General features: G+C 29.3%; 1 protein-coding gene across 4 annotated transcripts in view; it reads left to right on the top strand.

The window, feature by feature from the left end:
• LOC135928907 (uncharacterized) overlaps positions 1-19,868 on the top strand; it is a 48,120-nt gene that overhangs the window by 16,948 nt on the left and 11,304 nt on the right. Inside the window, exon 1 of one of the 4 annotated variants that reach the window (XM_065465360.1) lies at positions 13,983-14,058. The exons of 1 other annotated variant lie outside the window; for it this stretch is intronic. The gene's annotated coding sequence lies outside the window, so the exon portion shown is untranslated. Of the gene's footprint in view, positions 1-13,982; positions 14,059-17,632; positions 17,750-19,868 lie in introns of those variants that run through there. 2 more of the 4 variants (XM_065465361.1, XM_065465359.1) reach the window with 2 other exon arrangements.

Genomic DNA, 19,868 nt, shown 5'->3' with positions numbered 1-19,868 from the left:
CTCTCTTCTCTTCTCTTCTCTTCTCTTCTCTTCTCTTCTCTCTTCTCTTCTCTTCTCTTCTCTTCTCTCTCTTCTCTTCTCTTCTCTTCTCTTCTCTTCTCTTCTCTTCTCTTCTCTTCTCTTCTCTTCTCTTCTCTCTCTTCTCTTCTCTTCTCTTCTCTTCTCTTCTCTTCTCTTCTCTTCTCTTCTCTTCTCTTCTCTTCTCTTCTCTTCTCTTCTTCTTCTCTTCTCTTCTCTAATGGCCCTCTAATAAAATACGGCTTTTTATAAGTCCAGAGAATTTTTATATATGCGCCATAAAAATTGAAATTTCTAGACATAATCATGGTTCCTTTCTGGAAACTTCAATTATGAAATATATCTCTAATTACATAGTTAAAATTTTTATTGTGTTTTGTAATATTTTCATTTTGATCTTATATTATATAAATTGTCCAAACAAAACTTAGAAAATTGATAATTAACTTGGCAAAATGTATTCTAAGATTATTTGAAAGAAAGAGAGAGGGGGGGGAATTTAGATATAAAATAATCTGAATGACAATTTCAGTTAGGATATAAGTTTTGTTTCGTTCATCTAAAATTTTTAAAAATTTAACTAGAGCCCTTTAGAAAACTAATGATGCCGCCCATCTCCCCTGAAAGACAAAAATATAAAATGATTCAGTTATGAAATTGGTAGAGATACAAGATACGTATCTTGATTAAAAAAATAGTAACTCCATCCTACCATATAAATTTTATATTTTACATTGCAATGATAGAATAATTTAATAAAAACTCTTGAGGGGAGGATGGGAGGGGTAACCTAAACGCGGGCCGGTTAAAACCCCGGCCATGGAAGATCTTTCTAATTACGTTAAGAGAATACACACTTTTTTTATAATATTAGATAATATAATAATTTATTTTCCAATTATGGTTATAATTTAGTCTTTATAATTAACAAATCGCTTATTGAACCTTATACTATGTTATACATGCTATCAAATGGGAACCAATCAGAAGGATAGATTCTAAATCTAGGAAAAAACAAAATTCGCTAAAACATTTGGAATTTCCCTTATATGTTCCTAGAAATTTTTTTAAAGGGAATGATGTTAGGGAAGTAAACACTTGTATCTAAAATAAGTTCTAGAATATAAAAATGGCTAAAAATGGAGGAATATCTTAAAAATTCCCATTGGAAACTTAAGTGATATTTCCACTATTTTAGCAAATTTTTTTAAAAAAAATCTCAATTCAGAAATTTTACTTTTTTCGCATCTATTAATATTATTTTCAATATTAAATTTTCTAGGAAGATATAAACGAGATTCACAAATTTCTTAGCCCATTTTCTTTTTAGCTATTTTGAACGTGAACCAAAATGAAATGTAAACTTATTGATACAAATTTTGCGTCCTAATTATAGTTGGGCAATCGCTAAATGCTAAATTCTGCACAATCTTCAGGGATCTGCCGGAGAAATTGTAAGGCGCTTTAATTTATATTAGCTTCTTTCAAATTTGGGCAAATCTCGAGGTTTAAAGTGATAGTTTATGGCTAAAAAACCGTGGTTTAGCCAATTTTTTAGCCGGCTAAATATCGGCTAAACTACGGTTAAGAAAAATATAGTAATTACCGAACTATAAGTCCAACTGAGATTGAATGTTAAAAAATAATGTTTAAATCATTATAACAATTATTTTATTTTTTTAGAGATTATTAATTAAAAAACTTACTTAAAAATTATAACTTAAATATTATTACATGTTTATTTTTCTCTAATTATTTTCCTATTCTGACGAATGTAACGAGAAATGATTATTCAGGTCTTATGCTAATAAATTACAGTTTGTTTTGCGTCTTAAAAATAATTAATTAATATTATTTATAAATTTTTGTGACTCAAAAAACTGATATATTATCATTTATAGATTATATTGATAAAATATTCATAATTAAAATCCGCAAAAATAATTATAATTATTAATATTTTTAAAAAAATTAAATGTTTTTTTTAGATTATAATTAATTATTACATTTTTTTTAGCAAAAACAGAAATTCAGTAATGTTATGTCATACTAATGAGTTAATATTTACTTTATTGACTGCGAATAACGAAAAAAAGCATGGAACTTAATAAATATAAGCCGTTCGTAATTTATGTCAATTTATCTATCTTCCATAGATCAATAAAATCAGAGAGCTACAGGCCCGGCCCTAAAAAAAATACGGGATAGACCTGAATATTTTTTTTTTTAAAAACCCGGCCGGGCCGGGTCGGGCCGGAAAAAGTTTATTTTTAAATCCGGTCCGGAACATACAAAAGGTACCTCTGCAGGTCTCTGAATAAAATACCGGCCGAATTTAACAATTTTTGTTATCGGATACGGCACGATTTGAGCCGGTTTTTGAAAAACGTCTATCTATATTTCGTCTAGAATAAATATTACGCAAACCCGAAGATTTTGTTTGCAGAAGGAATAAAGGTTTGGACATCGATTAGCGAAATATTGAGGCATCAGGCAATATTTCTCTGGCTAAAATATCGAGTTAGCCGTTTTTAAAAATCGGCTCAAAACGAGCCGTTTTAAACAACACTACCAAGGTGTTCAAATATAACATTAGTATAACTATTTTGTGTTAAATTACTAATTATGCCAGAAAATTTCATGGCTAATTTTGGGGAGTTAAGGGAAGGGCATAGTTTAGATAAAGCATCGCATAATTTTTTAAAATAAAATAGATCAATTTATATCACCATCGCGTTTATTTTCATTACCAATATCGTCTACCGATATCAATCAGAGGCCAATAAACTGAGTCTTTCCTGGGACCATTGTTATTGAGTAATGAGCAAAAGAACGACGAACGAAATATAGGCTCGCCAAAAGAGAAAATCTGGGCTTCTCGAAGCAGAAATTTTAGGAGTGCCAATAAAGAGCTAAAAAATAAAGGCAAGCAAAAATATTTATAAGGCGTCTTGGGCACCAATTTTGGGAACGCTATCAGAGATTCAAAAGTTTCTAAGCATTGCAAAAAAAATTCCCCAAAACATGGGTTTGGTTCAGTGTCTTTTTGCTCGGGAGTTTTTGACTTCTTTACATTTGTCGATTAGATCGGTATTTTATTTCAATAGTGAATGTTTGGTCTAAATCATGCCCCGGTCTATATCCACTATATCTATGCGCATATAGACCGTAGCACAGAAATGCTTTGGTCCCCTCATATAAATCAGTCAGAAGTCTACCGCGATTCTTTGATGAGGTACACGCACTCCTACATTATACACTTATCTAATTTTTTTTTTTTATAAATATACTATAAGTTTTGTGGTTTTTTTAAAGTTATATTTCAAATTTAATTTTTAATTTTTACAATAACCATACACTAATTATTATTTTTTTTTTTAAATAAATTTACTATAAGTTTTGTCGTTTTTTTAAAGTTCTTTTTCAAATGTAATTTTTTTACAATAACCATATTAACGATAATTATTTATAATAACGATCATGGGAACAATACTTTATTCCTCATACAAGTGTATCGTATATAAATTTTAGATTATACATTTCTTTCCCTATTGTAAACTTTTTTTCGTTAAAATTAAAATTTAGTTTTTTTTTTCGCAAAAAAAATTTCAGTCAAAAATATACGATTTTTATTTGGCACAATTTCAAAAACATAAAATCTATAATTAATAAAGTTAAAAAAAAAATAAAAAGAATATTTCGTATCCTAAAAAAAAAAATCTTTCAGAATCCTATATTCTGGCCAAAAAAAAATATAAATCACCATAGTTATAACACGGACCAATGAGTTTAAATCAATTGAAATGGTTTATTTTGTATAATGTTGATATAATAATTGTTTTTTAAAAAACACAAATTATTAATATAATTTCGTTTTTATAAGTCAAACGTTTTGATGCCAAAAAATTAGCCAGGTTTTGAGAGCTTGACGGAAAACAGAGTGTTAGTGAGATAGTGACTCTCTCTTTTTTGGCGCAACAGTCATGCAGGTGGAACCAATAGGAGGGGGAGGAGCGAGTTGAAAAATTTTGAAAAAGTCGGGCGAGACTCTGTCAGGTCTAAAAAAATAGAAGAAGTTAAACTAAGGTTGGGTTTATAGTTTTTAAAAAATAAAATAAAAAAATAAAAAATCATATTGACCCATCCCATAATGCCCCTTCCTAAATAATTTTTTTTTTTTTAAATATAACTTTATATCCGTAAGTGGACTATTTATAAAGAATTTTTTTTTGTAAAAAAGAAAAATGCTTGAATTAGCGTTCCTTCGTAGTTGGACAGTTAGTTAAAAACGCTCACAATGTTTCACCACGTATCCCTGGGAAAAGTACTTAGGACCAAAAGACGCCCAAAAGTTTCTCCAATAGAATGTTCTAGAAAGAAAATGGAGAAATGATTAAAATTATCCATATTTTGGGCATTTAATAAATTCTCTAAAATTAGTTTTTTCCGGAAAAATATTTTTGTCCAGGAAAACTATCTGTTAGAAATTCGTGTAAAAGAACGTGGAATCTAACGTATTTTTTTTTCTTCTTTCAACCAAAAATTTGTCAATTATAAATAACTTTGAAAGAATTTATTATAAATTATTGATAAAATTGTAACGAGTAAAGGGTCTAGCCGTTTCATTAGAAATAAATAAATAAATTAAAATTATTGATAAAACAGTTTTTCCTGTAATTCATAAAAAAAAATCTCTCTTCTCTTCTCTTCTCTTCTTCTTCTCTTCTCTTCTCTTCTTCTTCTTCTTCTCTTCTCTTCTTCTTCTCTTCTCTTCTTCTTCTTCTTCTTCTTCTTCTTCTTCTTCTTCTTCTCTTCTTCTTCTCTTCTCTTCTCTTCTTCTCTTCTTCTTCTCTTCTTCTTCTCTTCTCTTCTCTTCTCTTCTTCTTCTCTTCTCTTCTCTTCTCTTCTTCTCTTCTCTTCTCTTCTCTTCTCTTCTCTTCTCTCTTCTCTTCTCTTCTCTTCTTCTTCTTCTCTTCTCTTCTCTTCTCTTCTCTTCTCTTCTTCTTCTCTTCTCTTCTCTTCTCTTCTTCTCTTCTCTTCTTCTTCCTCTTCTCTTCTCTTCTCTTCTCTTCTCTTCTCTTTTTTTAATAATTATTTCTAATTCCATCCCTATGGGGATAAAAAAAAATATATTGAGTTGTGGATTCGTGTTATTTACAAAAAAAAGGAATATCTTGTACGTGACCAATACGTCTCTTAAAATAAAATGATGGAATAATTTATGAGTTATATCTATATAAAATATACATTTAATAAAATTTTTCGTAAATTTTTCCACTTTATTATTGGGTAAAATTTAGAAATCGAAATTGATAACGAAATCGGAATACGAATAAATCTATTTTCCCTACAGAGACCTATTGTCGGGAAATGATTCTATTCTATTCTTAGGGAATGCGATTGGTAAAAACGGGATCATTTATCCTCCAATATATTTATGGGCTTACAATTAGAGATCTGTAAAATGTCTTTTATTTTGAATAAAATTATAAATATTTTTAAAAAGAGTTTTAATTTCCTATACATTTTAAAATGTATTCGGGCCGGGCCGGTTTTATAAAAAATTTCGGGCCGGACCGGATTCATGGCAAAAATTAAAATATTGATTATTTTTTTGAAACTATTTTAAACTAAGAACCCAATCAATTTCTATTTTTCACATTCATTCCTTTTTATTGATTTATGAATTTTAATTATATTTTTATTAGATGAGTTCTTTCTTTAAAATTGGTGTTAAAATAGAAAAATATATAATAATTTGCATAAAAAATTAATGGCATATTTGGGACATTATACTTTAAATAAATCATTTAAAATTTTAATTTTTTTTTATAAAGTTTATATATTTTATTTATTTATTTATTATTAATTTATATTCACTGCCTCTTTTTCTTTTCCTTTTCTTTTTCACTCTTTGCTAAATTTTTTCTTCTTTTCTTAAACAATATTTTTTCTTAATTTTAAAATGTGAATTTTTTTTTGGCAAAAAAAAATAAAATAAAATATAACTTTAAATGATTTTACAAAAGAAAGAAAGAAAGAAAATTATTTTATGGCGCGTTAAGGTTTTGTGTCCAATGACATGTCATAATACCTAGACTGACGATGCATTCATAATGATGTATTTGAAAGCGCCGTTGAAAGCGAATCAGCTGGACCCGCCATTTTGGTGGCCCATATAATTCATTATTCTCAGGTTTTAAAACTACTAATTAAATTGATAACTTTGCTTCCTTATTATCATCGATGATCCAGACAATTCTTTAATAAAGTAGTCAGATTTTAATAACGATATGGGCAACCAAAAATGGCGTTCCCAGCTGTTTTCATTGGTGTGCACCTTTTAAATGAATGTATCGTCAGTCTAGATATTTTTATATGTCATTGGTTGTGTCTTGTATAATAATTTAATTTGCGAGATAAGTCTCCTCTTAAAAATTATTATTTTTTTCTTATGCCACTAGGAAAAATTAAATTAAATATATCAAATTTTATATTTAAAATAATCAGTTTAGATGGAACGGGGGTTAATTAGGGCCGGGGCAAAAAAAATTTTAGTAGTTCGGAACGAAAACGAATTCGGCAGCTATTTAAAAAAACATAATGTATTAATAATCTTATAAAAAATAAAAATAAATGCCTACTGTATTAATTTCGTGCAAAAAAAAACTATAATTATTAACCTTCCGAGAAAAATTGTAAACTAGTTATCTTTTCTAACGATACAAATTTGTAACGGTAACTAGCTACTTTTCAAAAGTTACTCCTAAATTGTAACTAGATACTTTTCTAAAATTTTTTTTTTTAAAAACTAACACCTAAATTATATTAACTTAAACCAAATAACTTCATTTTATTAAATGTGTCTCATTTTATATATATATAAATTTTTTATATTTGAAAAAAAAAAAATCTTAATTTGATTCCAATCAGCATATCCCAATCCAATCCTCATTCTCTACAAATTAATTTTATCAGTTATAGATAGATAAAAATAGTTCCCATTTTCTTTTTCTTCCGGTTAATTTAATTTTAATATGTATACACTATATATGTGTAAATAATAAATATTTTTTGTATTCTTTAGCAAATTTTGAAAAGATTATTCCACGATTTCTAAAAAAACTTAGAAATTAAGATTGGACCTATTTTTATTTTACTGATTAAACCCCAAGAGGTAAATTGTAAAGCTATTTATAAATATTTTTATCTTTTTTTTGTTGTGTGATTTTGTGGGTTTATAAAATTGAAACATTTACATATTTATTATAATATATATCAATCCCCCCCTCTTGCTCCCCATCTCCTCAAAAATGAAAATTCATATGCTGCCGTTACTTTATATGTCCATTTTTTTTGAATAAGTTTTGTACCTTTTTCGCATTCTTATATTCTACTTCTTTCATTGCTATAAACTTAGTGTAGTTCCACCTTTAAATAAAACTTCGTATCTGAGGGGTTACTACAAGGTTTGTTGGGAATCCTCGAGGAAAAAAATAATCGGCAAAATTATATGGAGAAGGGCCTTCATATAATTCGCGTATACGCCAACCTTTGCGGGGGCGGGTCTAGGACCAGCGCGCTAATAAAGATAAAGATTGAAGACAGAAATTTAGGGGGCTCAAAAATTTTTTTTAAAATCATAAAGATCAAACTAATGTCAAAAGTTAGCGGGAAAATTGTTCTGAAATTTCAATAGTGGATTACATTTCCGGTAAAATTAGATTCATTTGAAAAGAAAGAAAAGAAGAGAAGAGAATATTCCTGAAGCATTTTTTCTTTTCATTTCGGGATTTTATTTCGGGTCGATTTTTTACCGAACTCATTTTTCGAATTTTTGGGATGTGAACTCGAACCCGAGTTCAAGAATTTTAAATTTCATTGACGGAAATTTTGATAACAGGAACTTGATCGAAACCGATTTCCTAAGAGGGGTCCGAACCTGCCCCAGGTCCATTTTAACCCCCGGGTTGAGTGAGACTTTCTGAAGGTCTCTGTTTGGTTCTGTGGTTTCAAAATGCCCAACCAAACAATTTATTAGTTTCCTGAACACTTGGTTAGAATTCACATCCCTGGTATACAATCATTTAAAATTTTGTTGTGCTACCTTTCGGTGAAATATCATTTGCGCGTTCAATATGTACCACGAATGCGAAACTTATCATAATTATTGTTTTTACTGTTTTGGTATCTAAAGGGGGAAAAAATGACTCTAATTTTTGTTTAAAATTTTTTTAAGAAAAGGCGGCACAACGAGGCCTCTAATTAGTGTTGCTGAATAACTCCGTTTTGAGGCGATATTTTTAAAAAACCGCTAATTCAATATTTTATCCAGATTGTTTACGCAACCCTGAAGATTTTGTTCTTAGAAGGAACGAAGGATCTGGACATATATTATCCGAAATCACGAGGCTTAAACAATATTTTTTCCTGGCTAAAATATGGAGTTAGCCCTTTTTAATAAAATCTGCTCTAATGGAGCCGTTTAACAACACTATACTTCTAATCTTTAATAATAGTCTGGGTCGGTAAACATGTATCTCTCCATGTAAAGAAAAATGGAAGGAATATAGAACAGAGAATGGGTGAAAGTCGAGAATGCTAAAAGAAAAATTCAATATGGTCTTGGAAAGAATGGGAAGAAGGGACAGAAGTACGAAAGTGAGATATGTTATAATATTTCTTATTGGACACCTCTTTAATCTAAAGGATTAGTCAAAATTTATAAGTCCACAACACCCCCACCACCCTTTCCCAACTCCCCCCCCCCCCCCCAACGCGAATAAAGACGAAAATCGCGAATTTTCGCCACCTTTTTTTCAATTTTTTCCGATAAATTTTACGATAAAAAAAAATTTATGATAAAAAACACGTTTATAAATAGAACCATTTTTTTTGCGTCAGATTTTCGGGAATGTTCCATTTTTTTTTATAAATGAACTCTTAGGGAAATTTTTAATCGATGCCATTTGTTCACCCAAGGGTGTAAAAAGGGAACAAATACAATTATGCCCAATTAAAATTATTTCCGCAGAAATTAGGAATAAATGATTTAATGGTAAAAAAATTTTTTTAAAATAAAATAAATAATCATTGTATTGGAATATGATAATTAATTTATTTTTTTTTATAAAATGAGGAGTTAATTTTTTATATATCATCGAATAATGGCGGTAAAAGTTGATTTTTTAAAATATTTATCCTCGAAACAAAATAAAAAAATCAAGGAAAATAGAGGAATTAACCCCCTCGCCCACCCTTCCCTCACCCCCATCGTTCGTAAAAAGACCATATGTTGCTGTTTTAAGTGAGTCGGGAAAAGAAGGAAGATAAAAAAATGTAACTGGAAATTTTTTCCTACTATCCCCCCAAAAATTAGTATCGATAAAAAAGGGTCGATATTTTCTAAAAAAAGTATCATATTGAGATTTTAGCCAAAATATATTAAATTTAAGACTCCCAGATTTGGCAAATGTATCGAGCAATCTCCTTATTGGGATGTTTAACAACACTTCCCAAAATATCAATTATCGAGATAGACAATGACATATAAATAATACCTAGAATGAAGGGTGCATTGATAATGATGCATTTTGAACGCGTAGTTGAAATGCAAATCAGCTGGATCCGCCATTTTGGTATCCCATATTAGTGATTGATCTCATGTTATAAAAACTACCATTTAAATTGATAACTTTGCTTCCCTATTTATCTCGATGATCAGGCAATTCTTTCATAAAGTTATGCGTCAGATATAGGGAATAAAATTGGCCTCGCGGTGAAAAATTTTTTAATAATGATAATAGGTAAGCAAAATGGCGTCCCCAGCTGTTTTTCTTTTCTTTGACGTACACTTTTTAATGAATGCATCGTCAGTCTAGGTATTAATATATGTACCCCCCCCCCCCCCCCCATCCTTTAGCCCACTCACGTTTTTTTTAAAAATTATAATTAAGGTAATTTAAATAAATAATAAATATATTTTTTGCAAATGGCTCAACCGGAAATTGAAGAGAAATCTTCCGTAAAAGCAATATAAATTCCTTTTCATTATTTTTTTAAAAAAAATAAAATTTGTGACCTTTTTCATTTATTTTTTTTATAATCAAAAAATTAAAAAAAAGTAGTTTTTTAAAAATTTGATTAAATTGAATATATTTTGAATATATTATTATTTCTTCTATATCATAAACAAAATTTAATATTGAATATAAAATATCCCGATACAAAATAACTGTTAAATGAAACTATATAATACTACAGAAAATAAATTTATGGGAAACGATTGGAGGAGTATGTATCTCATTTAAAAATTTAAAATTCATAATATATATTAAAAAGAATCATATATAATTATAAATATTCTAAAAATGAAAATTATAATGATTATGGGATAACTCAGCGGTAAATAGATGTATGATATGGTAATATAATATAAATCAAATTTTATTTGTATAAGCGACCAAATGTATAATTTTGGTCAAATAATAAAATAAATAATTTGAAATCCAAAAATTTGACATTGAAAATATAGAATATAGATATATAGATATATAAATATATAAGATTTTTTTTTAAAAGTATTATAATGAAATGTTAAAAATTTTTTTTTATATTTTGCATATCGTTACCTTGGAATTATGAAAATTTTCTTCTTCATTTATATTTTAAAAAATTAATTTTTACGGTCCTCCCCTATTTCCCCCCAAAAAAACCTTAAATCGGGCCTGATTGTTATCTAGACAAAATTTTGCTTTCATTTCTTTTGTATTCATGAAACCCTCTTTAAATTTTTTAATATCTATAATATATATAAAAGCCTTGTCACAGTCACACTGTCACTGTCACAATGTCACAATTTATAATATATATTTAAAAATTCACGTTTTTTGAATAGCGTCTATGGTCTAATCGGCAAGAGCGTCGTTTACAAATATGAGGGTCATGGGTTCGAATCCCAGCAAAGATTTTTTGTATTAACTAAAATATTTGAAATCGTCAATATTTTTAAAAATCAAAAATAAATATAATATATTTTTAAAAAAGCCGGGTCGGGCCTTGAAATATAAAAACCCGGGCCGGGTATTAAGAAATTTTTGAAAGAAAAATCCGGGTTGAGCCGCGCCGTGCAAATGGTACCTCTCTGTAGGTCTCTGGTTAACGCAATGACAGTTAATAATACTTAGGGCTGACGATGCATTCATTAAAAAGTGAACATCAATGAAAAACAGCCGGGGTCGCCATTTTGTGCAACCCATATCATTTCTTAAAAGTTTTGTAACGAGAGGCCAATCTCTAACTTTATTAAGGAATTGCCTGATGATAAAGATAAATGAGGAAGCAACGTTATCGATTTAATAGTAGTTTTTAACATGAGAAGAAGTACTGTATCATGGGTTACCAAAATGGCGGGTCCAGCTGATTTGCATTCAACGATACTTTCCAATGCATTATTATAAATGCATCGTCAGTCTAGATATTATTGTATGTCATTGAGCTAACAATATTCACAGGAAAATTTTTTTAATAGAACCTACTCATATTCTAATAACCAATCTAACCAGGTCTTCTATTCTGAATTCTTCCCTATATTATAGTCGTAGAGTCTTTTCCGCAGAAATTTTTTTGATACCAAAAGAGGGTTGCCAAATCTCTGATGATGATATATGATGCTTTTTTTAAAAAAATATATATTTTGAAGTTGTCGCCTAAAATGCAAATCAGCTGATCAAATGCCCATTTTGGTTTTTCGAATAAATTTTTTTTTAAAAATTATTACACAAAAATGGCGTACCAACTTATTAATCAGTAAAACGTCCAATCTAGGTAGTATTATTATGTCATTGTAGATCTGGTAAACTTCGCCAACTTAATAATTGTCTCGCCAAACCTTAGCCTAAAAATACTAACTTAAATATCTAAGTGGAGAATCCACAGATTAAAGAATTGAGAGGAATTTTTCATCGAAAATAAAAACTGGCCCAAGCCGTTTTACAGTTGGTTAAAGATAGAAATCAAAATTTGGAAGCCCAACTACAATCTGGGATCTCTTTTCTTACGTTTTATTAGGATACACATACCATAAATTAGAGATCTGCAAAAGTCGGCACGGTCCGTACCCGGTCCGTACCCGGCCCAGCCAGAACGGGCTCGGTCTGGTCTGGCTGGACCTATTTTTTTAAATAAAGAAAAATATTTAAATTTTATTTATAGAAACTAGACTCCGTATAACATATATATCGTTTATTTTGAGTAATTACAAGAAAAATAATTTTCTATATTTGAATAAACTCGAGCCGGGCTGGGCTTGAAAAATTACTACTAAATAATTTATTATTTTATAACACCTATTTCTATTTCTTCCTTTTAAAATGTTACATTTTTTAGGAGTTGGAGGTTGGAGGAGGATAGGGTTACTGAGGATGAACTGGGATTACCTAATACTAGGAGTTGCGATTTCAAAATTAAATACGTTTTTTTCCATATTTTTCTTCTTCTTCTTGTTGTGAGACGAAAGCTAGAAATCTCTGGGTTATAAGAGTATAAATTCTACATTAGTAATTACGACTCAGTGGTTTGTAGCAAATCTGAGTTTTCATTTTAAAGAAAAAATTTGTAAATTTATCAATTAAAGCGCAAGCTACAGTTTTCGAGCGTATATATAAAGTACCTATTAGTCTTGTTAAAGGGCTCTATTTGCGCCGATTTTTGAAAACGGTAAACTCAATATTTTAGTCAGAAAAATATTGTCTCAAGATTTCGCTAATAGATGTCCAAACCTTTGTGCCACCCAAGAACAAAATCTTAAGGCTTGCACAATATTTTTCTCTTCGAAAATTATTATATCATGAAAGACGTGCGCCACTCCTAAGATTTAATGGAATTAGCGGGGATCTATCAAACTCGCTGTCGAGAGATTTGAGTTCCAATAAATTCCCCGAATCGAACGTCGATTAGTTTCATGTCACGTGGCTGTAAGGTCCTGTGTTGGCGTCTCGTTTACATATGGTTTCACATCTTTAGAAAATATTAAGATTGTAGCAATAGGGTGGTTCAATAATAATTCCGTGCGATTCAGAAAGAATCTTGTTAATTAAACATACATTTTCCCACCAAATATTTTATTATTTGCAGGGCTTAGGAGGAGAGGGGGTGGGGACGGGTGTAAAATATGTCTTAGAGTTTGGGATAAATGTGAAGTTGTTTGAATGTTTGTATAATTTGTTAATCTTTCTATCAAAGTTTTCTAAGAATATTTACTAAAAAGTCTGATCGATTCTAAAACGTGATTATATAAATGTATTTTTTTTCACCCAATGGGGAATGTTTTTAAAAAAATAGGATATTAATAATATAAATATTTACATGTGTTTTATTAAAAATTTATGAACCTTTTCATGATATATTTTTTATATATTAAATGATGTTAAATATTATTATTTTTTGACAACATTTAATAGTTTAGATTTTTCCTAAATCGAAGGCCATTCATTCCAACCCCGGTCAACATTACCCCCTATCTCCTTTTTACGCTAAATAATATATTGCTATTTTATTTTTTTTTGTATATAAAAATTATTAATTAAAATTCTAAACAAAAAAAAACTGGTAATTAAATATGGCTAGCACATTTTTTGGGAAACACTTTTTTGTAAAAATATATTTTATATTTATTGTATAATTATTATACACCACTACTTAAATTTATATTATTATATAATCTAATATTTATTATAATATTCAAAAGTTTTTAAAAAACATTTTTTAAAATCAATAAATAATATAAATAAATATTTTATTAAAGAAAATATAAAATTTGGTTGTATATTTTTAAAAATAATTTATAAATTTTCGATTCTTAGAAACCTGAGGATCGTTTCTACTGAATTATATTCATACTTATTTAAAAAAAGGTAGTTCTATAGAAGATTATTTTAAGTATTTTACGATATTTGGATGTTCTTATATTCCTGGAGATCTTCATTTCAAAATTTCAAAAAAAATAAAATAAATAATTCTTGAGAAATTAAAACGTTGTAAGTAAGTGTTTAAAAAAAAATTATTATACATTTTTTTTCAATTCTTCATTCTTAGGTTTTGTTTAAGAAAAAATTTAAGAATACTTTACATATATATTGGCGCTATCGCTAAATTTTCCGCGAATACATTATTAGCGTTTGGTATTAACCGCTAACGCTTTCCGCTTATATATTATGTAACGAAAAACATTTACCCTCATTGCATTATTAAAACGGATGTAAATATATAAACGCGGAGTCAATGAGTTTAAACGCAAATATAATCGCGATTCACATTTCTTCTTATGGCGGAAATATTAAGGGAATCGGGTATTATCGCTAAAACATTATGGGGAATTCATTACAGAAAATGTATTAAAAATGCCTTGCAATTTCAGCTCAAGACCCAGTGTGTGCTAAGCTCAGATTAGCGTAATATCTAAATTGTGTATCTTGCTTTCGCAGAACTATCGTTTGTTGTGATTATTATTATTTTTTTGTATTAAAGTGTAAAGCCATAGTAGGGAAAGTAAGATTTTTCAGTTAAACATCGATGCCGATTTGGAATTGAATCATTAAAGGACCCCCTACGTACGTTTTCAACTGCGGTCATTTCTTACATCCCCAGTTGTTACTCCACTGCCAGTCTGTAAATCGGGAGAACTTATTGTTCGCGTTATTATATGCGCTCCTAAGCAATCACCAAATATATTCTATTAACCTCTTTTCAAAATAATTTTTTCCCTCTTCCCGTCTGATGAACCAAATAATGATTAATGTGATATGAAAAGATATCGAGGTAACAATAATTAAGGTCGGAGAAATAAGAAAAGATTTTCTAAATGGCATAATATACGGAAAAAGATTATACGCCAACAGACCTAGGGTGATACAATAAAGGGGTTGTTTGGCACGGAAGGAAGAGAGGGGTTCAAGCTTATTTTATTTGTAAGTTCAAAAGCACGAATCCATTATATTATTCCAATATAAGTCAGTTTATCCCTTTTAATTTTTACAGTTACATATAATAATCGACAATATTTTATTGGGGAATTTTTTTTCAATCATCGCAAAATAATCTAAAATATAATCCATAATCTACCAATATTTTGTCGGGGTTTTTAATTCCATAATTCACAATATTTTTAAATAACCTTCTCATTTTTGCTATGTTTGTGGTTGTTGACCATTTATTTATTTTATTAAGAAAAAAAATTAAATTTTTCAAGATTTCGTTAAAAAAGAATAACTAATTTCGGAACATGGTTTTTATTCTAGACAATAAGAAATGGGCAGTAATTATCATTTTTTAAAATATTATTAGAGACCTGTAGATGTGCCATTAGCACTGGCCGGCCCAGAAATTTAAAAAATTTTTTTTTTGCCCAGACCGACTTAGCCCGGGTATAACGGACCGGGGCTGGAGGTATCTGATTTTTATCGCTTAATTTTTCTTCGAATTTGAGAATCTTGTGAATTTTTTTTTCGAAATTTAAAACTTTGAAGGAAATTTTTATTAAAACTGTAAACACTTCGATTAACCTGCGAATGCCGAAGGTAGAATAAATTAGTTATTTACTTTATCATCTAAGTTTCTAATTTATTTTCTTGTAACGTAAACAAGTAGTGTTGTCAAACGGCTCGCTCATTATTTTAGCCAGAAATTGCTTTAAGCCTCGAGATTAAAACCTTTGCTACAAACAAAGCCTTCAGGACTTTCGTAATAGTATTCTGGATAAAATATTGAGTTAACCGTATTTTTTTTTTAAATTCAGCTCGAAACGTGCCGTTAAACAAACACAAATTTTAATTTTACATTAGTAAATTAATTAATTAAAAGGTAATGTAAATGATTATATTTTCAATTAATATGAAAAAAAAATTTTTTCATTTCTCCCAAAGGTGGCATATTTTATTTTGAAAAAAAAATTTTTTCCGCGAATTTCTTGGACGGTTAGAAGTAGTGTTGTTAAAAGGCTCGTTTTGAGCTGATTTTTTAAAAACGGCTAACTCAATATTTCATACAGAAAAATGGCACTTATGGCTGAAGATTTTGCTCTTAGAGGGAACAAAGGTCTAGACATATATTAATCTTAGAGGGAACAAAGGTCTAGACATATATCAAACGAAATCTCGAGGCTTAGGGATAATTTTTCTGGCTAAAACATTGAGTTAGCCGTTAAAATCGACTCATAACTAGCCGTTTAACAACACTAGAGTTAGAAGGTTAGATAGGCAAGGTGTGGTGGGGGGGGGGAAGGGAAGTTTAAAAGAATGTCATTTATAAGCGCACATAAATGGTTTAATAAGATTGGTCCTTTTTTTTAGCTAAAATCCAAAGGGTCCATTGTTTTATAAATCATAAATAACCCAAATGACATATAATGATACCTAGATTGACGATGCATTCATTAAAAGTTTACGTATATGAAAAACAGCTGGGGATGCCATTTTGATAACCCGTATCATTATTTAAAAAATTTTAAACGAGAGACCAATTTATTTCTATATCTCGACGCAAACTTCTTAAAGAATTTCCCGATCATCGGGATGATAAGGATGCAAGGTTAACCATTTAATAAATGATAATATATTGATATAAGGGTTTACCAAAATGGCGATTTCAGCTGATTTGCATTCAACGACGCTACTCAATATTTAATCTAGACGGATTTTGTTTATAGAAGGAACAAAAGTTTGAACATCTATTAGCAAAATCTTGAGACTTAGGCAATATTCTAGCTAAAATAATGAGTTAGCCGTTTTTAAAAATCGGCTAAAAACGAACAGCCGTTAAACAACACTACATCAGAACATTTATCTGAAGGAATTGAAAATATTGTCCATTATGATTAATTCACTCCCACAAATAATTCAAATTAAATTATTGCCCCCTTTTTTGTTTTGTTCTGTTTTTTTTGTTTTCTATACGTTTTAAAAAAACTGGAAAAATTTAATTTGTAGAATTTAAATGGAAATATAAAAATGGAAGAAAAAACATATGGTGCGAAAAATTTGTTTTTAAAAAAAATAATAGATTTTTACTCGAATGAATTATGACCGTTTATTCATTTAAAAATGCATTGAAAGGTGAGCAAGTCATTTAGTAAATGTTAAAGGCATTTAGGCGAAATATATCTACACCAATCAAATGACATCATTATCCGCTGATATCAATGTAAACACATTTTTGATAAATTAATGGCCAGGATAGGTTACTATTAATGTCATCGCATTTCCCCACTTAATTGTCTTTATGGCAAGCAACCGAATATCTTAAAAATATGTCTTTTTATCCATTTAATATATATATAAAAATCGATATACAACTTTATATAATATTTAACAAATATCAAAATTTAAAAAAAAACACACGCATTTTTTATGTGGACCTAATTGCATTTTATTAGTTATTTTTTTTTAACATTTCTAACATCCGCCCATGCAACTACTATAAGAAATTAGATTTTTTTAATTTTCCCCCATTTATAAAAAAAAATTAAAATTAATATTAATTTTTAATCGAGCACGTATTGGCAATATTAATTTTTATTTAAAAATTTTACTCAAGTCGCAAATATAATGAGATGAGTGTTGTTTAACTACCTAACTTTAGTCAAATATAAAACAGCGTATCCATGTTTTTTATTCCAACAATATTCCAATCAAATCTCCAAGTTGAGAGACTCAGACGCCACAATAGAGATGGTCAAGTAATTTAACAACACTATAATGGTGTACATATATTTTAAATATACATGTTATTTTGAGGCAATTTTTTTATAAACGGCTACCTGAATACTTTGGCCAAGAAAAAATACTGCTTAAGCTTTCAAGATTTCTTCCAAACAGATGTTCAAAACCTTTGTGCCTTTCTATGAGCGAAAAATCTTAGGGCTTGCGTAATATTTGGGATAAAATATTGAGTCAGCCGTTTTTAAAAATAGGCTAGAATTGGAACCGCTTAACAACACTGCATTTTATGAGACTGCTGGCCTCATTTATAGTAGACGCGTTATGTTCAAGCGTTGCGTTATTTAACGTAGCTTTTATTAACAAAATCAAGCCGATAAATAAGTATATAACTTATAAATATAGAGCGCTATGATGGTAACGCTACGATGAAATTTGGAAAATAAACATATGTTTGAGCGGTATTTTTCAATAATTATTGACACCATCAAGAATCACCCGTGATTTATTTCAGTAGCGTTATGTAACGCGACACTTGAACATAACTCGTTTACCATAATTGAACCCTAACAACGCTCACAAAATTGACCGTTCGGGTTTAGCTGTGCTTCTATAATATAAAAAAAAACGTAACGCATACCATATTTAAAATTGAGATTGTCTTGCTTTTTAAAATTGAGCGTTTACGTTTTGCCGTAATTTTTAAATAAAATTACCAATTTTAAACACATTTTTATATTATAAAATTATTAAATCTATTAGAAAATATTTTAAATATTAAATTGGGAGATTTTAGATGGTCAAAATATGGAAGGCTAAGATTTATGATCATTCAATCTTATATCGTGTCTTCATTTTTTTTTGGCATCAACTTTGAATGAATAGCATGATGATATCTTCCCTTTATCACTTCCTATAGATAACCTTTTTCATCATGTAAAAATAAACAAAAACACCTCTTTTTGTGATCAATTATTTAAATTTCTTAGTATTTACTATCCGAGTTAATCACCCCATGATCCTATATACCGTTATAATTCGCTATTTGTGATACCATTACAAATAAAGTTGGATTATTCTTATTTTTCATTAGCTATAAATGTGGTTGGAAGCATTGCAAAGCCGCCACCTATTTTAACCGTTTATCAGAATATGCCACCAATAGATATAAAATCTATTAGCCATATACGTAATATGTCAAGGCCGACCATATAAGACACGCGGCGGCCAACGAACGGTACATTTTAGAGAATGCTATTTTGTCATCAGATGGGGACCCGAGAACAGGTGATTTAATTTCAGTGACCTTAGTCTTCACGTAAATCCTTAATTTCGGAGCTTCTCAGTGTCTCCCACAAATGTCAATTCAAATCGCTATTGATGTATGATGAATCAAAAACTTATCCCTTCCCTAGGAGACATACAAGACGTAACTCGAGGGTCATTGCCAGAACCCAGAGATTTTTTTCCCCTAAAAACAGTTGATATTAAGCGGTTTTAATTAGAATGACCATTAGTGTTTGCAACGATCCGATCTTCCGGTTCGGGCCTTTATTTCTAAAACGAGACCAGACCAATGCACCGCTAAGTCAAATGAGACCAGACCGTACGACCTTAGGTCCAGTCCGGTCCGGTCGGTCCAAATACTAATGACCATTTTTGTTTATATTTAATTTACATATAAATCATTTAAAAATTGAATGAAAATTTTTTTTATGTTAAAGGTAATGTAAAAACATGACGATAAAAGCTTTTAATGACGTCGGTGTTTTATGGCATGATGACAATTCAATTACTAAAGCTTAAATGTTGTGTAAGAAAGTTCTATAGTGTTATATATATTTTTTTATATTTGATATATAAAAATGAAATATATATAAACTACAGCTTAAAAATTTAACCCCCCCCCCCCCCCCTTTTCCATCCTTCCACTGAAATCGTTTATATATATAAAAATTCTTTCTATTCTTAGCTTAATCCCATATTACAAATTTTGGAGAAACTTAATTGAAACTATTAATAAATATAAAGCAAAAATTTTTTTCCCCCACTACACTTTTTTTATGATTTAAAATTATTAACCTATATTAAATATCTTTGTATTACACAAGGAGGTAGAATTGTTGATGATCAATAAGA

Source organism: Gordionus sp. m RMFG-2023, chromosome 4, assembly GCF_954871325.1.
Source record: "Gordionus sp. m RMFG-2023 chromosome 4, tfGorSpeb1-WG-v2, whole genome shotgun sequence".
Taxonomy (NCBI): domain Eukaryota; kingdom Metazoa; phylum Nematomorpha; class Gordioida; order Chordodea; family Parachordodidae; genus Gordionus; species Gordionus sp. m RMFG-2023.
The sequence above is the reverse complement of the archived record's forward strand: the minus strand, read 5'-3'. Positions and strand labels throughout refer to the sequence as shown.